Source organism: Passer domesticus, chromosome 5, assembly GCF_036417665.1.
Source record: "Passer domesticus isolate bPasDom1 chromosome 5, bPasDom1.hap1, whole genome shotgun sequence".
In the NCBI taxonomy this organism is placed as follows: domain Eukaryota; kingdom Metazoa; phylum Chordata; class Aves; order Passeriformes; family Passeridae; genus Passer; species Passer domesticus.
Window position 1 is genome coordinate 71,223,128 of NC_087478.1, and position 19,810 is coordinate 71,242,937.

The window sequence follows — 19,810 nt, forward strand, 5'->3', positions numbered from 1 at the left end:
CCATCTGCCAGTGAGTGAGGGCTTTGCCAGCCTTTCTTCAACCAGGTCTACCCTCCCCAACGCAGGAAAATCACTGATAATGCCTGCCATGCAAGTACCTGCCAGATTTTAAATTCAGATTGGATCAGAAACATAGGTTTCAATATTGACACAAACAATATAATAGATTAGAAAACTATAACACAAATGGCTACAAAATAATTTAAGAAACAATTATTTTAGATAAGAAATTACGTAAATTGTTACTGACCACTGCAAGCAAAGAGAGAAGGAGTCACACAAGGAAAAGGAGGAGCCAGACAAAGAGAGTCACAACAGCTTTGTTACCACTCAGAAAGAAGGAATTTAACACACATGAAGGAAACTGGGGATCCTATTTCACTTCCAGAAGTAGCAACATTTGGACAGGTATAAAGAAGTCAGAAATAAATATTTCAAAAATGGGCAGTGAACTCCTCTTTTTTTTAAAAAAAAAGTAATATATTAATTGTTCCATATCTATTTGATTAGTTAGCAGATAAGGGGATTTGGAAGAGATTAAACAGCTAGAAGGGGAATATCTCATTAACCTATTACCCTGGTTTCACAAGTGTTCTACACCCAACTTTTCTTTCTCTAAAAGCAGAAACATGCAAATTGCACAATGCAAGTATTAGCTGCAAAGTCATCAACAAGAGGTGCAGCTATGTCTTCCCTGTCACCACAACATGCCTATAAACTTTAAAGAAAAGTTAATTTAAAAATAAGTTTAGTTTATTAATTTTCTCTAAAAGGCAGATAAAGAGGCACGAAGAACAACTAAAAAAAATAAACTTTCTCATTAATGTGTCATAAAAGTCATACTACCAAGATAAGACGTTGCCATCATTTAGTATAATCAGAATAACTACACAGACTAAACACAGTATGCCCTTTAGTCCTTGCACAGCAGACTAGTTCTATGAAACTATGTTACCCCAAATCAAAATTATTGGCTCATATATGACTGCCTCACTCCAATAACTGAACATTTTCACAAATGTCTCACAGTAAATAGATGGCACTTACTTTTTTTCCACCTCCAAGCACTTGGAATACAAGCAAAGGAATACCAGCTTTCGTCAGTACTTTCCCCATTTTGGAGACAAGGGGACTCAAACTGTATACATAACTCATTGGAATAATGTGATGAAGTTGAGAAGGAAGTCACATGAGTACTGTTAGGAAACCTGGAAAGCTGAACTAAGCATTAAAGAGCTACGTGAGCAGTGTGTCACTGTGACACACAATCCCCAAAACCAAATTGGCACATGTGACAGTGAAATCACAGTCCAGCACTCAGTGTGGCTGTCTGGTGCTTCTCTCCTCCCTCCTGCAGACTCACTTCAGGCACAAAGTGTTTGAAAAGGTTTGCTGTGGATCATGCATCAGAACATGATGCAGTTTCCATAAGCCAGTGATGGAGAGGGATTTTTTTCCCAGCTAAAGGATCAGTAACCCACCTGCACATTGACACAGAATTCAAAAGGAGAACTTCTGAATTTCAGTATGGAAATACCTCTCAACTTTCTTTTTCCATGTGAGAGATCTACAGGCATCTCAGTGAATCCAAGAGAGGAAGGCCCCTTTCACAGGGCTCCTATAGAGCAGTTGTGGTTGACTCACACTGATCTCCCCTTTCTCTTCTCCATTACACCCCAGAACTTGAAAATCACAGGATTTGGGTCATGGGCAGAAATAAAAGTACGCTTTTTCCTCATCCCCAAAGAGTTCCTGAGATGCTGTTAAAAGCCCCACTCATGAGCTGGGCAGCATTCTGCAGAGGGGTTTGACTTGGGTCCCAGCTATTCTTAGGGAAATGGGATCGGCTCCAGGACACCACACAGCCCTGTCCCAAAGTGACCCTCACTTCTGTCAGACCTTCCACATGCTGTCCTTTTCATGACTCGTTGGCATAGGCTAAAATCAGTAACAAGTGATTTTGTGCAGAAGCCTGGATGGCTTAAACAAATATATTAAAAAAACCCCGAAGAACATAACTTATTTAAAACTGCTGTCTTGTTAAAGTACATCCTTCAAGCTTTGCCCAGCAGCATGTAAGGAAGGAAGAAACAGCCACATCACAACTCAGGATTTGCAGGCATATAATAAATAAAAGGATTGGGGGAATTTTATATTAAGGAAGTGAGCTCCAGAGATTAGTGATCACCAGAAAAAGGAGGAGGTAAAGTCCACAGAGAAGTGGGCTGGGCAAGGAGAACGTTTAGGAATGGGTATTCAGGACTGCTGCAACAAGGAAAAGCAGCAATATCTTTAAGAAGATGGGCAGATAACCCTCAACAAGGTGAGAAACACCAAGGGACACTGGATCTGAGTCCAACAGAAACACATTTGTTGAAAGGACATTTTCCCCTCCAAATTCTGAAAATCAGGAATATCTATCACTCTTCTCCCTAGCTCTCCTGGTTCACATGCAAGGAGATTGTGACTTCATCACACTGCAAGAAAAGCACTCTCAAGGCAGAGGTGATGAACAATTACCATGCCATAATTAGAAAGTAAATAACAGTATTTTTTCATCCTTGTTTTTCCGTTTCCTTCCAGCTCAGCTGTATTATGTGTCCCAAAGGGAAAGCCTGTGGTTGTGCTCAAAGAACACACAACAGAAGTTCTTAGAGGAAAAGGACTTTTTGTCCTATATTTGCACAGCATTTATCACTGTAGCATCTTGTTGTTTGCAGTTTAGTCCAAGAGTAAGAGTAATACAAGCAACTACAAAACTCTCCAAACAAATAATGAAATGGTTGCAATTCAATGAAAACAGAGAACTATATCAAAGATCATTGAGTGCCTTCTAGTCTATTAGAGTTCACAAAAGGACCTATGGTAACTCTGTTTTCCATTAACCATATAAAGCTGGGTTTCTGTAGCTTAAAGTACCTTCCATACTTGAAAAAAAAAAACCCAAAAAACTAAAATCCAGGAACGTGTGATTTATTTGTCAATTAATCTTGTTTAGTAAAGAAAGATCAGTAATTGTTAAAGGATTTCTGGTTTTAGATATGAAAAGTGGTCAAAGGGTATGCCTCTATCAACTGGGTGTAATTTGCCAATTCTTCTGTTAAAAAACTCAATGGTTTGACAGTTTTTTATTTCTAAAACCTCCTTTCTATATAGACAAATGATAAATATATATCCTGCAAAATCATGTTATGATTTAGGGAAGCAGCATTAATTCCAGTTAATGTAGCTTTTGATCATACACAAACACACAATGCACACGTGTATCCCATGACTGTTTTTAATAGTGAAGTTGTGCTTATAGTTAAACATAGCCTTTGAGACCACATCCGCACTAATGAAACTGTAATTTCCTTTAAATTATTGCCATCCACACACCAGGCCTCATCAGCCAGACAGTAATGACTTTTCATCATTTATTTCAACACAAAAACAATCAATAAGCTTTCCCCCCCAGCTCCTTTACTGCTGTCTCTGAACTCTAAAAACCCAGAATCAGAGAAGACGCCAGCAATAAAACAGACACAGCCAGGTTTCATTGTTGTCTTTGTTATGGAAGGAAATTCTAAAACAGCACTCGATTTTGTGATAAACAGGATTAAAGCAATGCAAAGAAAATCTTAATCCATTAAAACATGATGAACAGACTAGAGTATCAAAGAGCAGTAAGTAGATCACATTGGATTGAGAGGCTTTTCCCTCTCATCATGACTGTGTCCTGGGCATTGTTTTGCACCGAAAATGTTTAGTATCAGATTGAGGGAATATCACACTTCTGCTCATACAAGCTGAGGACACTCCAAGGAATACACACATACATAGAAGAGCCACCTTAGCTGCCAACTGAAATTTTAGTCCTGTTTTTATTTTTAGCAGCAACAAAAAAAGCATTCTACAGTTATCAGAATTCTTCAACAGTGGGAACATTTTGAAATATTTGGAATATTTTCAGGCAAACCAGAGAAACACTGAAATAAGACCAGTAAAATCAGTGACAAACATGGAAAATTTAATTTAGAAAGGCTGTATTTTAAAATCAATCAAATCAGCTTTATAAACACATACACAAATGTTCAGTCTCTTATGACATAACCAGACCACATCTTGCAGAGCAAGGGAAAAATTCGTGGGCAAGGCTCTTCATCTACAGTATTCCAGACTAAGGTTTTAAAATGAGCATTTCCCCAAAATAACAGGATGCTAGCAGACAACAGAGGGGTGCAGCATTGCTGACTTCACTGAGGGCAAACACACTGCTAACTGTATTTCATCGTATTAGATTTTAAGTGTTGTGTTTCAGTTCTCAGGCAAAGCTCTAATTCCATCACTGAGCCTTTGAATTTATTTTGACTTATAGCAGCTATCTTTAAGAGTGTTTGTAGCAGCTTCCACAGTTGAAACTGACTTACACACAGAAATCTTGACAAGCCAAGGGACTAAAACACTTGCCAGTTACATTCTAGTGGGTGGCCAAGTCATAACAGCAACATAAGGCTCCAAGCAATGGTGTGAACAAGAGCTACTGAAGAGAACAGACATCAAAATTAGTCTTGGAAACTGCTGTGACACATAGTGCTGCCAGTGAACTATTTCAGCTACAGAGAAAGGTGGAACAGGATCTTTAAAGAAAGGCAACAGGTAATCTTACATAACCTGTGAAGCCTTTTGATGTTTTAGAAAGCTGGACAATACTCAGCCACACTGAACAAGTAAAATGAGCATAAATTATTTATTCTCTGTCTCAATCTCAATATAACAGCTACAAGCATGGTATGGGAAGCCCAAAAAACTATTTTGAATCACAAAAAGCCACGTCATTCTTTCACTTGTCTTCTCGAGCATCAGTGACCTCCTTAAGTAATGGAGGAGAATGAAAAAATAAATAAATATTGGCTTGTGTAGAAAATAGGACAGCAGTGTAGGAGAACGCAAAGGATGCTGATACTGAGGAGGAGATAAGATGAAGAAAAATTCCAGGTGAGAAGTTCAGGCCCTGCCCTGCAGGAATGACTCATTAATGAATCAAGTTGTTCTTTAAAGTATCATTACAATCTCTTGAGTTAATTTTCCCTCTACTACGCAAACAGCAGCTATGTTCAACACCCCTCCAGGAACTACACCACACCACCCATGGCACTACTTCAAAACAAATCCCTTGGTTGTAGAAAAGTCTACAATTCAGGTCTTCTGCAGCCTCAATCCCTAGGTCGAGAGCCTTTGCTGAAAAGGTTTGCATAAATCTTTGTTTCAATCTTAGCTAAAAAAAAATATTAAAATATACTGACAACTGTAAACCACACCAACACCTAACTGAGCAGGTGAACATGGATTTGTTTTGGTTTTGGTAAGTGTTACTACAGGTAGAAGTGGAACAGACAAGTTACAACACCGTTTAATATCAGGGTTAGCTGCACCTACACCCTCTCCATGAAGGTAAAGTGCATCTGCAGTAGAGAGAAAACCACAACAAAAAAGTAGAATCTGAAGAAGGCACAAGCCAGAAAATGTCTATAGATAGGCAAGAACTACACAAACACTTGTCATGAAGGTTGCTCCAAAGATCAGCAGCTGGAGAAGCACTTCTACTTGAAAAAGCACTTCTGCTAGCCATCTGTCAGGACCAGAAGGCTTTCTCCCCTCAATTCAAAATCTGGCTGCCCTGGGTTACCATTCATCTGAAGCACTGAAGACTGGCTTGAGCCCAGAAAGCATCATCCTGATAGTAGAATTGATGCCTCAAAGTGCCTGCTCGAGTTTTCTGCTGACAGGGATCCCATGACATTGGCAATGAGTTCAATCTTTCTTGTTCAGTTTCTGAAGCATAGCGTAACACTGACTTTTCATCACTTAGCAGAGTTTAAAGTTCTCTTTAAAGTTTGCTTCTCATACCATAGGAGTCTGCAATTTGCAGTATGCCAGAAGAAAAGCCTGCTGATCGTCTAAATGACAGGTAAGTTATAAGGCTACCTGTGACTGAGGGTGGCAGTGGGGAAATCCTACACAAAAACCCCTCAGTGACCAAACGGCTCCTTCCAGTCCTGAGCTCCACATTCCCAAATGCACTCAAGGACTTACTTGGCTGAGATATTCATCAAAAAGTAAACAATTCCCATGGCTCTTATAAGTCCAAGTAGTATTTTTATACTTAAAATTAACAGCTAATTACATAGTAAGAGCAACTGGATTAACTGGGGGGGGGGGGGTGGTGGGAAGGGAAGAAACAATTCCCCTTCAAGATATTCTGTTGCGGGCATGTAGTCACATTTGTTCCCATCCTGTTCTTCTTCCAACTTTGAATAACAATTACTTGGGAGGAATATTTTCTGAAACAATTTGCAGAACACCTCTGAGTCTTCAGGTTCTTCAATTACCTTAACGAGGTGGAAGCACAAGGAAGGACAGAAGTACTTCTGTACTAAATGCAAGCCCCTTTGGAAACGACTAAAAAAAAGCTACCACAATTCACAGAAATAATTCAGCTGCCAGTCTCTCCCATTTAGTTACTCACCATCTCACTGCAGAGGTTTAGGATGGTGATCAGCTTTAGAACAAATTCAACCAATTTGATGTTTTCTAAAATCTGGCATAATGCTTTCCAGCATCGTGGGAAAAATAAGTGTTAATGCCTGAATTTTGACCCCACCCAGAGAAAGCATAAAAGGCAGCAGCAATTTTACGTGACTAAGGCCCAGCAAACAGACCAACAGCAGCAGTGCCTGTGTCAGCAGGTTTATCCTCCTACATCCAGAGGCTGGAGAACTCCATTATTCCATGGGACTTGCAAAGAGAACAGTTTGTAAACAGGCACCAGGACTTTCCAAAACAGCTGGCCCTTCAGAGGGAGCTGCAGGCTTTAACCTTGAAACAGCCATGCTGCTGTAAGGAGACAGTGAGGAGCCAGAGCTTTTTTTGTTGGTTTTTTTTTTTTTTTTTGTTTTAATGTTCACTATACACGAGTAAACGGCAAAAACAAAGTGCAGTGAAAATGAAGCATGTTTAAAACCTCCACCAAGCAGCAGTCCGAATACAATGTATAAATAAACCCAAGTCATGTCAAACAGCATTCCACAGTCATGTGTCAAGTGAAAAGCAGAAAGACTTGTCTGTTTGAAGCAAACAATTGTGATCGTTTATGCACAAGCCACTTTCCTATATATTGACTCAGGATTTTACCATTTAATGACAAGTTTCCTGAAAGTCTAGTGAGTACAGAGACTATAAACAAGATTATTATGAGCTCATTATATACTAGGCTGCATTTCTAGACACTATTTAGTTGAGTGCTCATTCAAAATGCCCTTTTATTGTGAGATGATATACCTAAGTTTAGCTTACCCACTTAAAATTACCCCAACCAAATCACTACTCAGTATGACCCATCATCTCTGCTGGCCCCCAAAGCCTGTATTTTAGACTAAATCTCCTTCAAGAGATCATGTGGCAGATTACATTGACAATCATTTATTTGCATTAAGCAGAAACATCAGAGCCACTTGTAATAATCTACCTAAGACTAAAAACAAAAAGAAAAAGCCATTTAAAAAAAACATCATTAGTTTCCACCAGACATTTAACAGTTCCTCTCTTACATGGAAATGGGATGTCTACTATGAAAGGCCAGATGCTCAAATGGATTAAACAGTGTCTAGCCTTTAAATCCTGCATCCACAAATCAACACTGACCTAGTGACCTAAAGTAAAATTTAATAATAAAAAAAAAGTATCCAACAGACACATATAGACCGATCAAGACAGAAATTTAAAAAAAAAAAAAATTTTTGCCTAAGACTGTTTGGACATTTACATGGTGCTCATGAGAACAGAAGAGCTGGAAAGCACAGAATGTGCAGTCCCCTATTTATCCTTGACACAGGTTTAGCAGAGGCAGTGGGAAAACAGGCTCCTCAGCACAGCTCCGGCTAGCAATCAGAAGAAATCACCTCTGGAAAAGGTACACAAGCCATTACCTTCCTGCCCTTAGGACTGTTGCTGTCTCTGAAGAGTTGCCAGCGAGACAGGAATTCACACGCAGTGACAGTGAATCCTGTGGGCAGCAGCTGCCTTCCTCGAAACAGAGCAGGGAAGAGAAACACATCCCACAGCAGCATAACCTTGGGAAGGCTGCCCTTCACTCCAGGCAGGTCCAGGATAACACCTGAAGGGTGAAAGCCTAATCTCCTTCCAAGCACAAAAGCCAATCTGCCCCCTTCCTCCTGACAATGCAATTACAGACCTGGCACTTGCACGTGTGAACAAGTCCGCTGCAGCCCATTAAGAGCAAGTTTTACATAAATTATCAACTTCAAAGGCAATGCAATATTTAAATTCTGGGGAAGGAAGGGAATTTTTAAAAAGGGTTTTTTTTAATTACAAGTTGATACAGCTTTTATTAAGGGTGTTCACCCAATTCCACCAACATTAGAGTGTTACATGATGTCTGAAAGGACTTCAGGCACATACACCAGCCTCCCACAAGCACAAGAAAAGCTCATTCACCACAAACAGTTAAAGCACTCAAAAAAATAAAAACCCTCTCAACCTCCCACACACACTTTTGTTAGGCACCAAGACTTGAAAAGCATCTTGTAGGTTAAAAATTTATCTTAGTTAAATATGTTGCAATCGTGACTTATTAACTCTATCAGTAACTTTCCATCCTGACTCCAGTGTCCTGACATTTTCAGGGCTTAAAAGCAGAGGACAGAACAGTTGAATTAGCACTGACACAGTTTTAATTAACAGCCTCTAGTAGTGTTCTCCCCTGCACCAAATAAAAATGGCAGTTCTGACAAGAGGGATGCAGCATAAGACCTTTATTTGAAAAGGGAAAGCCCATATGTGACTAAAAACATCTGCTGAAGCAACATTTTGCATTTTTGGGGGGCAAAATTTTCACATCCCTCATTTAAGTCAGCAATTTTAGTTGCACTAAAACGTTCACCATGCAGGTATTAGGGAAAAAATTAATACTCCTAGCTCCTGCAACACAGCAAAAAAAGTATTTTATAGGACAAGAAAACCTTACAAGGATATGCCTTTAATTTTATTTTCCCCTTTATATTAAATCCAGCCATCAAAACAGTCACAATATTTGCAGAGAATCCCGAAAACTCATGTCAAGTCTTTATACAACTAAGCTCTATAAGAGAAATAGTCCAAAATGTTTGGTCAGTTGGTGAGTTAGAAAGAGGGAGAGAGGGTGGGAACGAGGAGTGGAAAACCTGCTCCTGCATTCTGCCTCCCTTACGCTGCTTCCTTGGGCAAACTGCAAAAAACACCCTAAACATCCATTGTATCACCAGCTCTGCTCACACATTTCCCCCTCGTCTCACCCTTCATGCCAGTAGGAAAACCAAACACGTATCACATCCAAAAAAGAAATCACTCAGACAAAAAGCAACCAGCGTGAAAAGACACGTAAATCAAACAGATCTGGCAGCAAAGAGCATTTCATAAAGACGAGAGACATGGATTGCTCCATTTGTGTCAGTTCGGCCAGTTATTGTTCTGACTTACTCCTGTAACTACCCCAGATTAAACTGCTTGAACTGCAACAGACAAACGAAGATCCTTAAAATACAATCCCCCCACACCCTCCTAACAATAAGCATTATTTCCGTGGTGCTGCCATCCACAAATCTTAAAGCCACTACATCAATTCAAAATTACCTACATACAAAATGAATTTAGCACCGACCTTGCAAAAAGCTTGCTCCTCTTGGCTAGAAATCATTAACAGTTTTGGTAAAATCCTTTTATGTGCTCCTCCAGCTAGCTAATTCCAGCCTTCCATTAACGCACTCCATTGCAGATAATTGCCGACAGCACACGCTCCCCTGCTTTTGCTGGTTCCCAACCCAGCGAGGATAATCACATTCCAGCAGGGAGCGAACAGATGGCAGCCTCCATGGTAACCAGTCCTCCCCAGCTAGTGCTAGCACTGGGAGACTCCCGGGGACCGGGGCAACAAGCGCTCTTTGTGCTCCAGCCCCGCGCAGCCCGGGCGCAGCGGAGCCGGCTCCGGGGCGGACTGGGCATGCCTGGCAGGTGCCCTGCCTTCAGCCAGCCTTCAGCGGCACCTGAACAAAAGCTGGCCGCCAGGTTTAACCTTGACACTGCCCGCTCCCGCGGCGGGCAGGGCGTGAAACACCCGCTGGGGTGGAGGGGAGGCTAAGCGGGAGTTCTGTTTGCTGTTAAAACGGGGAAATTAGCAGGGAGCTGGTTTTCCCTTGGCAAAATGATTTTTCTGAAGGCAGGCTTATTTCCCCTGCATGGGTTTGATTTCAGCACGATTGGAAACGCTTCCTGCCCGATCTCTATCTCCCAGACTTTGAAATTGCTCCCCTCAAGATACCATAATCTATTGCTCAACAAGGATTGCACAGACCCTCTGTTTTGGTCTCAGGCTTATCTGCTCTGCATCAGCCGAGATCAATGCTGATTCAGCACCAGGCAAAACTGCCCTGTCCCTGCTGCACTGCCAGGAGAGGCGTGTCTGGAAAAGCCTTTTTTTCCACATCAAAGGTGTGCCTGAAACCTCTGCTCTCGCCAGGCCAGACCCTGCACAGCTCCGCACCTACAGTGAAGGTGTGTGCACCAGCTCAGAGAATTCCCACTGATGATGTCTGCAGGGAAAAGTGAAGTGGCTTTTCACATCCAACCAATAATGATTTTTCTCTGCAAAATAAAAGGGCTTTGAAAGAACATATTAAGGCTTTAAATACTGATGAGTTGCACAGTCTCGAAATATTTAATGTTTGAAACACTGAATGGACAATAGCCTTGACTCACACAAACTTTCTCTGCCTCACTCTCAAAACCACTCAGTGCTTATGACTAACAGTGTGTCAAAAAACTGGATAATTTTACTTGAAGCTGCACCAAATTTGGACCTCAGGTTCCTGCATACTAACTTAGGTCTAGCAAACTATTCTTTTGAGGAAGGGAAAATGATTTCCTTTCTCCTTTAATCTTCTAGCTGGTCCTGCAGAAGAGCTTTTGTTCCTCTAAGACTGAAAACCCCTGAGCTGGACCCCACCATCACAAAAACACGTCTTTTTCTGCAAGTGGTTTCAGGCACGGCGCTCTAGGATTTTCTCTCTCCTTCCACCCAAATTTTCAGTTTTCCTCATTCTCACTGCACAAGGATGTTTATTTATTTTCTTTCACAGCAAGCCCAGTGAAGTTTACATTGGTAAGAAACACCACTATTAAACTGCTGGTGCAGTACCACTGGAAGCCTTTCAGATCCCTGCTGACAGCACAAACTTACCTGAAATCAACACAAAAGTCCCCACCACAGAAATCTGAAGAGGACCCAGATTTCAGAAGGAACTCACAGAAGTCACAAGGTTACTGTGGATACTGGTGAAAGGTGTGGGACATAACCCAGGTGTGACAACTTGCCCTCCAGGACTAGTAGGCCATTCTGACTCATGCTGCTAATTTCAATCCATTCTTTTCCTCTAAATAAGCAATCTTTACATCACAAAAAAAAATCTTAAGCTTATATGGACACCAAACCTAATTATCCATCAGCAACAGCAGTAAAATAAAGTAAGGGAAAAAACAGTATCCTACTCAACTTGCCAGTTGTTAATAATAAAAAAATTCAGCATTAAAGAATCATGATAGGCAGCAACACCATTTCCTTTTTGCCTCTTAAAAATAAAGAAAATGGCTCAGAAATTAGGTTTGATGTACTTAAGAGATTTTTATGCATTTATACATTTTGGGGGTTAAAAGTGGAGCAATTACAATTCTTAGCAAAATTACTTCAAAATTATAGGGATTCAAATTCAGTTTCAGTCTTTTTTCCATCATGAAAGGGACACCTCCTACAAAACAGTTTTCTAGATTTATGTTAATTCCAACTTTGTATTTAAAAATTAAGTTGTTTACTGAAATATTATAAGCCATCTTGGTATTGGAAAACCTGTTCCATACACCATAAAAACCCTTAGACCATCTGTTCTTGAACAAGAACTAGCTGTACTCATTATAGGAGGATTGCTAGCAGAATGAAGGGCAACAGCAGTCAGAATCCATTTCAGCTTCTTACTTGGAATTTCTTTAATTATTAAGTCTGATTTTACAAAGACACAATGGAAAAAGAATCAACTACGTGGAGCAGCCATCACACAAGGGAAGGGGCAATGTGACAGACTACAATCTTTGACAGAAGCAATAGGTAACATATATGGACCAACGCTTTAAAAAGTATCTTCTGTTCATATGGCAAAAGTTTTATTCAAGCTCTTTGAAAAGGACAGAGGAAAACAGCACATCCAAAATGATTCTGAGGAGGGGTGGACAAAGAAAAGAAAATTTAGTCATCTCTCCTTCTTGTTTGGCTCAGAGGCAGAAGTTTAGGAGTAAACTGGTTTTAGCTGGAAGACATGAATGGTAAATAAAGAACATATTGACATCCGGTGTCCTGAACTAATTCCATTGTAAGGATTGTCTTTCACAACAATGACACCATGTGCTTCAGCTTTTCCAATCCCAGCTGCTATCTGACAGACCAAGATTTTGCCATTTTATTCAGGTTGATGAAGTCTGAAACTAAGGTTTAGAAATTTATGTTTTTCAAATTGAATGGGGTAGAGGGGGGTGTCTTTTTGGTAATGACCACTTCAAAATCTATTCACTCAAAACAAGTAATGTGAGTTTAGAATGAGATATATAGACAGCAGTTACTCACTATTGTCTGCATAAGATTTGAAAGCTTTCACTAAAACCAGCCACAGCACCTAAGTAAGTGACATGTCAGGCCCCACACACGCATAATTTCAAGTTGTTGCCCATTTGTTATACCATTTTTTAGAGTTCTACTGAAACAGGCTTGTAATTCCTGACAGTTGCAACATTTACTGCCAGACAAAGTAAAACAATACAATATTGATCTGCTCTATTATAATATCACCTTTGCTTCTACACAGAAATCAACTTCCATATAAATATAGACTCATAGAACTCTTTGTGTTGGAAAAGACCTCCAAGATCATGGAGTTCATCTGTTAACCCAGCATCACTGTATTCTCCACTACACCATGTCCCCCAGTGTCACATCCACACATTTTTTAACACTTCCAGGGATGGTGACTCCAGCACTTCCCTGAGCAGCCTGTTCCAATGCTTGATAACCCTGTCAGTGAAGAAATTTTTCCTAAAATCTAATCTAAACCACCCCTGGTACAAACTGAAGGACAGTGACTTGGTTACCTGGGAGAAGAGCATGACCCCCACTTTGCTCTAACCTTTCAGGGAGTTGTAAAGAGTGATAAGGTCCCCCCCAGAGCCTCCTTCCTCCCATCTAAACACCCCCAGCTCCCTCAGCTGCTCCTCACAGGATTTGTGCTCCAAACCCTTCCCCAATTCCAGCACCTCCATGTCTTTCTCATAGTGAGAGGCCCAGAACTGAACACAGAATTTGAGGTGCAGCCCCACCAGTGCCAAGCTCAGGGGCACAAAATGGTCATGTGTTCCTTTTAGCTCCAAATCATCCAGTAGTGAAGAAGTGCACCTCAAGGGAAATAGGATGTCTACATTTTTAAGAGCATTAAAAAATACATCTATTCTCATAAGTAAGCATAAAAGCTCTGAAGATACAAAAGGAGACCTCAGGCTGCACTCCTGTTACTTCCCCAGCGATTTCAGGCTCCTCAGTGCCACAAGAAACAAGACTATGGCATTTCTTTTTCTTTCACAGGGTGCCCTGAGAGGAGATGTGTGCTGGGCTTGGAAAACAGGGCAGCTGTTTTGCTTTTTTCTGACAGGCAGTGTTTGATTCACATGATGTCAGTGTTCCTGACAGGTGCTGAAAGGTGCTGAACCTTTCCCTTCCAAACTGCTACTGTTTACAGAAGGGGATTTGCAGCAGAGAGATGAGCTATCTCCTCCTCTCCACCTCAGTGACACTGTCTCCATCCCCTGCAGCCATCCTTCCTCCAATGTTACAACAGCTGTTCCTATGGATGTCTATTTTTGGCAGCTATCAATAAGGACAACAAAGAAACACTGACAGAAGTTTTACTAGGCCACCTTAGTGACCTGTTGGTCCACAAGCCTGGAAGTTATCCTTCCCTCTTAGGCAGCTCTCCAGAATAAAACTTTCCAGTTACAGAAATATAAGAAACAAGACTTTTACTGTTATGTCTCCAAAGATAGCTATTTTCAGATCAGGCAGGGCACCAGCCTGATACACTGAAACACATTCTGTAAACTAGAATTGCTTTCATTTCCAAGCAGTTTTTGGCACCTCTCCCACTGAGCTGTACGGTACTGCCTTCGAGTTACTAATGCCTGTAGCAAAGATATTGTTTCTTCCTAAAGCCAATACTAAAGCATACCTAGAGTTATCCAGGCACATTGATAAATATAATTTTCAAGTATTATGGAAAGCAAATGACGTAAAATCTAATTTCAAGAAAATCCAGCCATCAAAAGGCTGGATTTCAGTCCCTTCCTCCAGTGAAGAAAATCCTCTTGCTAACTGTTGATAACAAAGACACAGATAATTAACAGAATTTTGCATTGTAAACACTGAATTATTTTCATGTCAACAGTAAAACGTAGTGCACAGAAGAATTGTTAAGGAGAATGTATGATTGCACAGGTTCCCTCAAGAGCACACTGCAGTCAGGCCTTGCACATCCAAGGTATGAAACAGCTCATATTGGTGCTACCTACCCAGCAGCAAGGGGGCTGGATCTGGCTTTGTAAGTGGTGCATGAACAGAAAGAAATGGAAAGCCAACATCAAGAGGCTTGCCTCACAACAGCAGAATAGGCTGTCACACCAATGCACTCAATTAAAAAAAAAAGCAAAATGTAAGACAAAAGTAGAGCAGATTTCAGCTAAAAACTCAGTTTGTCTAGATAGGACAATTCAGTTCACTGTCTGGAAGCACCCAACAATAGGGCACAGCAACCAGCAGCAGACGTGCCTGATTATTTCTGCAATCTCACAGAGTGTTTCCATGGAAAAGCAGCAGCCTTCTAGGTTTGACATTCAGCGTCTGACAGCTGAGCCAGCCAAAGCTCAGACTCGCAAGGCTCAAAGAGAGATCACAGACAGCTCTTTGGATGTGGTTCTGAGCAATGCAAGACTAAATCCAGCTCTGAGGAAGAGCCCAACCCCAGGGGTTCTGCCCTGTGCTTTTTATTTACCAGTTAAGTTCCAAATGAAAGCAGAACAGACATCAGAGCAGCACATGGGTGGGAGCTGTGGCCACAGGGCTTTCCTTTCTCCTTAGGCTTCACTAAAGAGTTTCTGAAAAGTCTGTACAGGAAGTGAAGGACTGCTCTTGGACAGAACTGGCAAAACAAAGATAGAAATTCTGGAAGAAGAATAGTCTATACATTCCCTCCTCTATAAATTAGCCACAGTAATGACCAAAACCAGTAGGAGAGTAAAGAGATGTAGAGAAACCAATGCAACCACAATGAAGTAACTCACGACATTATGGGTATTCAGTGAGCTTGTCTCCTCCACGCAGATACAGGAAGCTCTCATACTTCATCAATCCAACTTGGGAAGAAAAAAGGTTGTTATAACTCCAGAACTTGAAGTTAGTCTTTGCAGAGGTAATCTGAGGTACAGCAGGAGCAGTGGTATTTGAGCAGTACTAAATATTACATCATGCTTTAGCCCACTGCATGTGGCTAACTTATTAGTGGCAAAGAACACAGAAAAAATTCTTGAAATGCATTTAGCAGATCCACTCATATAATACACATTGATTTGATTTAAATTCCTTTCCAAACTCATCAGGCACCACTTGCCAGAGGTTTCTAAGGTCTAGAGACACCAGTGCCAGATCCAACCCAAACAAACATTTTTCTGGGCAGTCTGCAACAGTTCTCAGAACAACACCACATTCATTTTACAATACACCTTGCTTTTGTCTACCCAGAAGCTCCCTCCACAGGTCAACTAAGCACAAAGCCATCTAAAAATACCTCATTTTGGAGGGTATTTCATGAGGCATGGAGCATGCTCCTTCCATGTCCACAGCTGACAGTTCCACTGACAAGAGGAAGGAAAAGCAGCATCACAAAATTCACTGATAGCTGAGAAGACAACACCAACAAAACCGAAAAATGTTACCCACCTACCATGCTAGCTCACACGAGAGAGTTAGCTTTTTTACAACCCAAATTTACAGGGCCACTTAGGCCAACAGTAGCTATGTGTTCCACTGGAGCTACTCAAAATACTCCTGGGTTTTATTTTGGTTTATATTTCAATGGCTCAGAGATTTCTTTGCAGTCTACCTCCTCCCACAAGATAAGAAACCAGTTTCACAGCCGTGGGGGGAGAAAAAAATAAAGGAAAAAGACATTCTGCCAGAAACTTTAGAAAATTTTGATGAATACTGGGGGCCTTGGTCACAGTTAGGGCTTCCAGATGGACTCCTGACAAATATATGGTACTAGAGGAATACAGCAGGTTGTCTCTTTTTCAGATCATTTTCTACAAAAGTAATCAGCCCAGTACAGCCTATTGCTGCACAGTATTGCTGGCAGCAAGCACCTTGTGAAAGCTTGTATTATTATTGCTACTAACGTATAATGCAACAAAGAGGGATCTTGCAAGGATTGTATTATTTTGCTACAAGGAAACAATATTAGCACATGAGTCACTGCAATACCCTGAAAGGTCTAGAATTTTCATAGTTTGACTTTAATTGCTTTTACTGCACATAAGGATAAGGGAAAAAACCAAACCAATATAAATCAAGACACACCTACAAAGAAACAAAGAAAGACTCCACATTCTGAGAAATGAGCAAGACTCATGACACATGTGCAGAAAACAGAACTAATAAGCTGATCTTGTTCACTAAAAAAAAATTTTGGAGACACTTTTGAAGTTTTGATTTTCTTTGCACTGGTGAGAAAAATGAGTCCAAAGAATGCAGTACCAGCAGGGGTGAATAATTAACTGCATTTCAACATTCCTTAATTAATACAATATAGTGCAAGTGTGTATATATAGTGTATATATGCACTATAATAAAGTATTTTCCATCCAGTCTGCCTGTACTTACATTTTAAACAGCTAGTGTGTATTTTATACATTTATATCTAGAAATATATCTATAAATACATATTGATATATTTAAACAGCACTCTAGTAACTGTATTACCTACACTTAGCTTCCAGGAAAATAAAAGCTTTGGCAATGCACTGCAAGGTAATGATGTGAGGGGCCACAGTGACACTCACCCCTTGTCTCCTATCCATAATTTCAAAGATCATCACTATTCTCAGACTGCATGTGACAGAAAAATAGGAAGGAAAGGTCAGGAAAATGTCAGAAACCAAGTTCAAATTTGAAGACAAGTCCATGGTGTGCAATGAGGAAGGTCACAAGCCTCTATTTCTCTTTGTAGAGGCAGCTGCCTTGGATCTACACATTCTTGTTCTGCTTCTGCTGCTGCTCATCCAAGCCATGATAATTCAGTTTAGTGCAACTACCTTTGGACATTGACAGATGACTTGGTCCTCAACAACAGCAAGAAACAAGCTTTCTTTTTGATATCAGCAGAAAAACTGGATCTAGACCATAGATTCACTCCTGCACAGAAAAGTTTGGTCACAGGCTACTAGAGAAGTTCCTGGACTCCTGCAGATTTCTAATTCTGAGATCTATACACATATCAGCTACAGGCCAAGATGAGAAAAACTATGTGTATCTTGATTTTCAAATATTTCTGAGACTCTCCCACAGGACATACACTTAACATCAAAACCAATAAACTGTTTAAGGAAAAAAAAACCTACAAAAACAGAAGACAGCTACTTACAGCTACCCATGCCTTTTAAGGAATGCCAGTGCCACAAGCAGAAATCCTTACATTTCAGTGATTCTGTGCAAGTAAGCCTACTTGTTTGGGATCTTCAAAGTGGACATAGAATGAGCATTATCAACTCATTCTATGAAAAAGGAAGTTCTGAATTTCATAACTTAGTGACATAGCTCAGGAAGTAAGCAACAAGAAGCATTTCAACACATACTAACAGCAGATTGTGTGAGTGGGCACCTATGTCAAAGGAAATGTTCTCCTTAAAAAAAAAAAATCCTTACACACTCAGAATTGTTTGTCTCAGTGCCATCAACAATAGTTATTTTCTTTTCTACATTATGGAAGCTATGTTCTAATCTCACCTTTAAGGCCTTTTGGGAACCCTCACTTCTTAAGAAAATAATGAGCAGCTCTGGCAATGCAGAATGTCTGTTACTCTGTAGAAGAGCAGTCCTGTATTTTAGTTTGTTGAGAACTGGAAACACATGAATAAGTTGAGAGAAAGGATTTCTAGGAGTTACTTTCACTTGTAACCTCACTATTCTTCTTCAGTAATAAACTGTCTAGTAGTAAGTTATTATTTTCCTGTAGCAGGAAACTTGTAAACAAGACAGCTCTTCTAATTTGCTCCTCCACTTTTGCTTTTCATCATTGTGGTCCTTATACCCAACTTCAGCAGGAGGCCTCCAACTCTTCTATGCCACACATTTGCACCGTGCAAAATTCAGCAGAAACAAGCACGCCCTGACTGCAAAAAACTCCTGACTCCTTTCTGCATTGACTGTTACATTATTGAAATTATATGAGAGAATTTTCAGGCAAAAGAAAAAGACTCGACAAATTCCACCATGCCTCAATTAAAAACAAAAAAAACAACCAAACAAACAAACAAATAAAAACAACAACACCGACAAAAAACTTCTTAAGACACAATCCCATAGCATCAGGCATGGATGATGCCAGCAGCTCTCTAGACAGCTGGACACTCACCTGTCACAGCACCCACTCCATGCAGCTTCTTCAGAAGTCCATTCCTCAATTTGATTTTTTTTAAAGCAGGAGGAGCTAAGAGTTCTAACAAAAAGGGGAGTCTGTGTCTGCTGTACTATTGCTTCATGAAGTGTGAGAACTTACACATCAGTGAAATTATATTTAATGATCAATAGGAGTTCTATAAATACACAAACTGAAGACATAGAAGGAGACTACATAGTGAAATATCCAGCCCTGAAGCAAAATTGGCATGTCTAACCCATCCTGGGAAGATAAATATGAGAAAACTACCTCATCAGAAGTATGAACTATACCTCTCTCAGCTTAATAGAAGAGAAAGAAGAATACAGGACTTTTTAATGGTTCTTCAGTTGAAAGCTGTCTGATGCTACCAGTGTAAATCAACCACTCTCATTTTCTCCTAACTACCAGCAAGGCACAGATTCTCAGCATTCTCATGAAAAAATTGAGTTTAAACATCATCATCTCCCTATACTGTCCCCTATTTCACCCAGAAACCCTTCTGACCCTTTCATTCAAGCTCTGAATCTATAATTTGAAAGCTCAGTAAGAATGATAATGATCTTTTTGATCATATTACTTCTAGCAACCTCCTGCAGAAACAACAATAATGACAGAAACATTAAATTTTCACACTCTTTCTTTTCAAAATTTCAGGTTATAGAAGGAAGAGATAGCTGAACAGAAATAAATGAAAGAAAAATTGTGGCTTTCAAAGTTTGTGGTTTGCAGAGTTACCTTTGACTTCAGCACTATAACCATTAGGAGTGACTGCTGTCATCAACAGGAAAACAGCTGCATCCGACAGTCTGCAAAGGGCACTTTCTCATCTGGATTCCAGTCACTTAGAATTCAGTAACATTATATCATGTATTACATTGCCATTTATTGAAACTTGTGTTATTTTATTTAAGCTTCCATAAAGCTTTTTATGACAAATAATTGAGGCTATATTGTAAGACTGGGATTTTGGGGTGGGGGGC

At 40.2% G+C, this 19,810-nt stretch overlaps 1 protein-coding gene across 4 annotated transcripts in view; it reads right to left on the reverse strand.

Annotated features, from left to right (window-relative positions):
* Positions 1–19,810, reverse strand: part of FGD4 (FYVE, RhoGEF and PH domain containing 4) — a 103,925-nt gene that overhangs the window by 57,619 nt on the left and 26,496 nt on the right. The window contains exon 1 of one of the 4 annotated variants that reach the window (XM_064420944.1): positions 9,698–10,059. The exons of 2 other annotated variants lie outside the window; for them this stretch is intronic. The gene's annotated coding sequence lies outside the window, so the exon portion shown is untranslated. Of the gene's footprint in view, positions 1–7,967; positions 8,142–9,697; positions 10,060–19,810 lie in introns of those variants that run through there. One more of the 4 variants, XM_064420946.1, reaches the window with a different exon arrangement.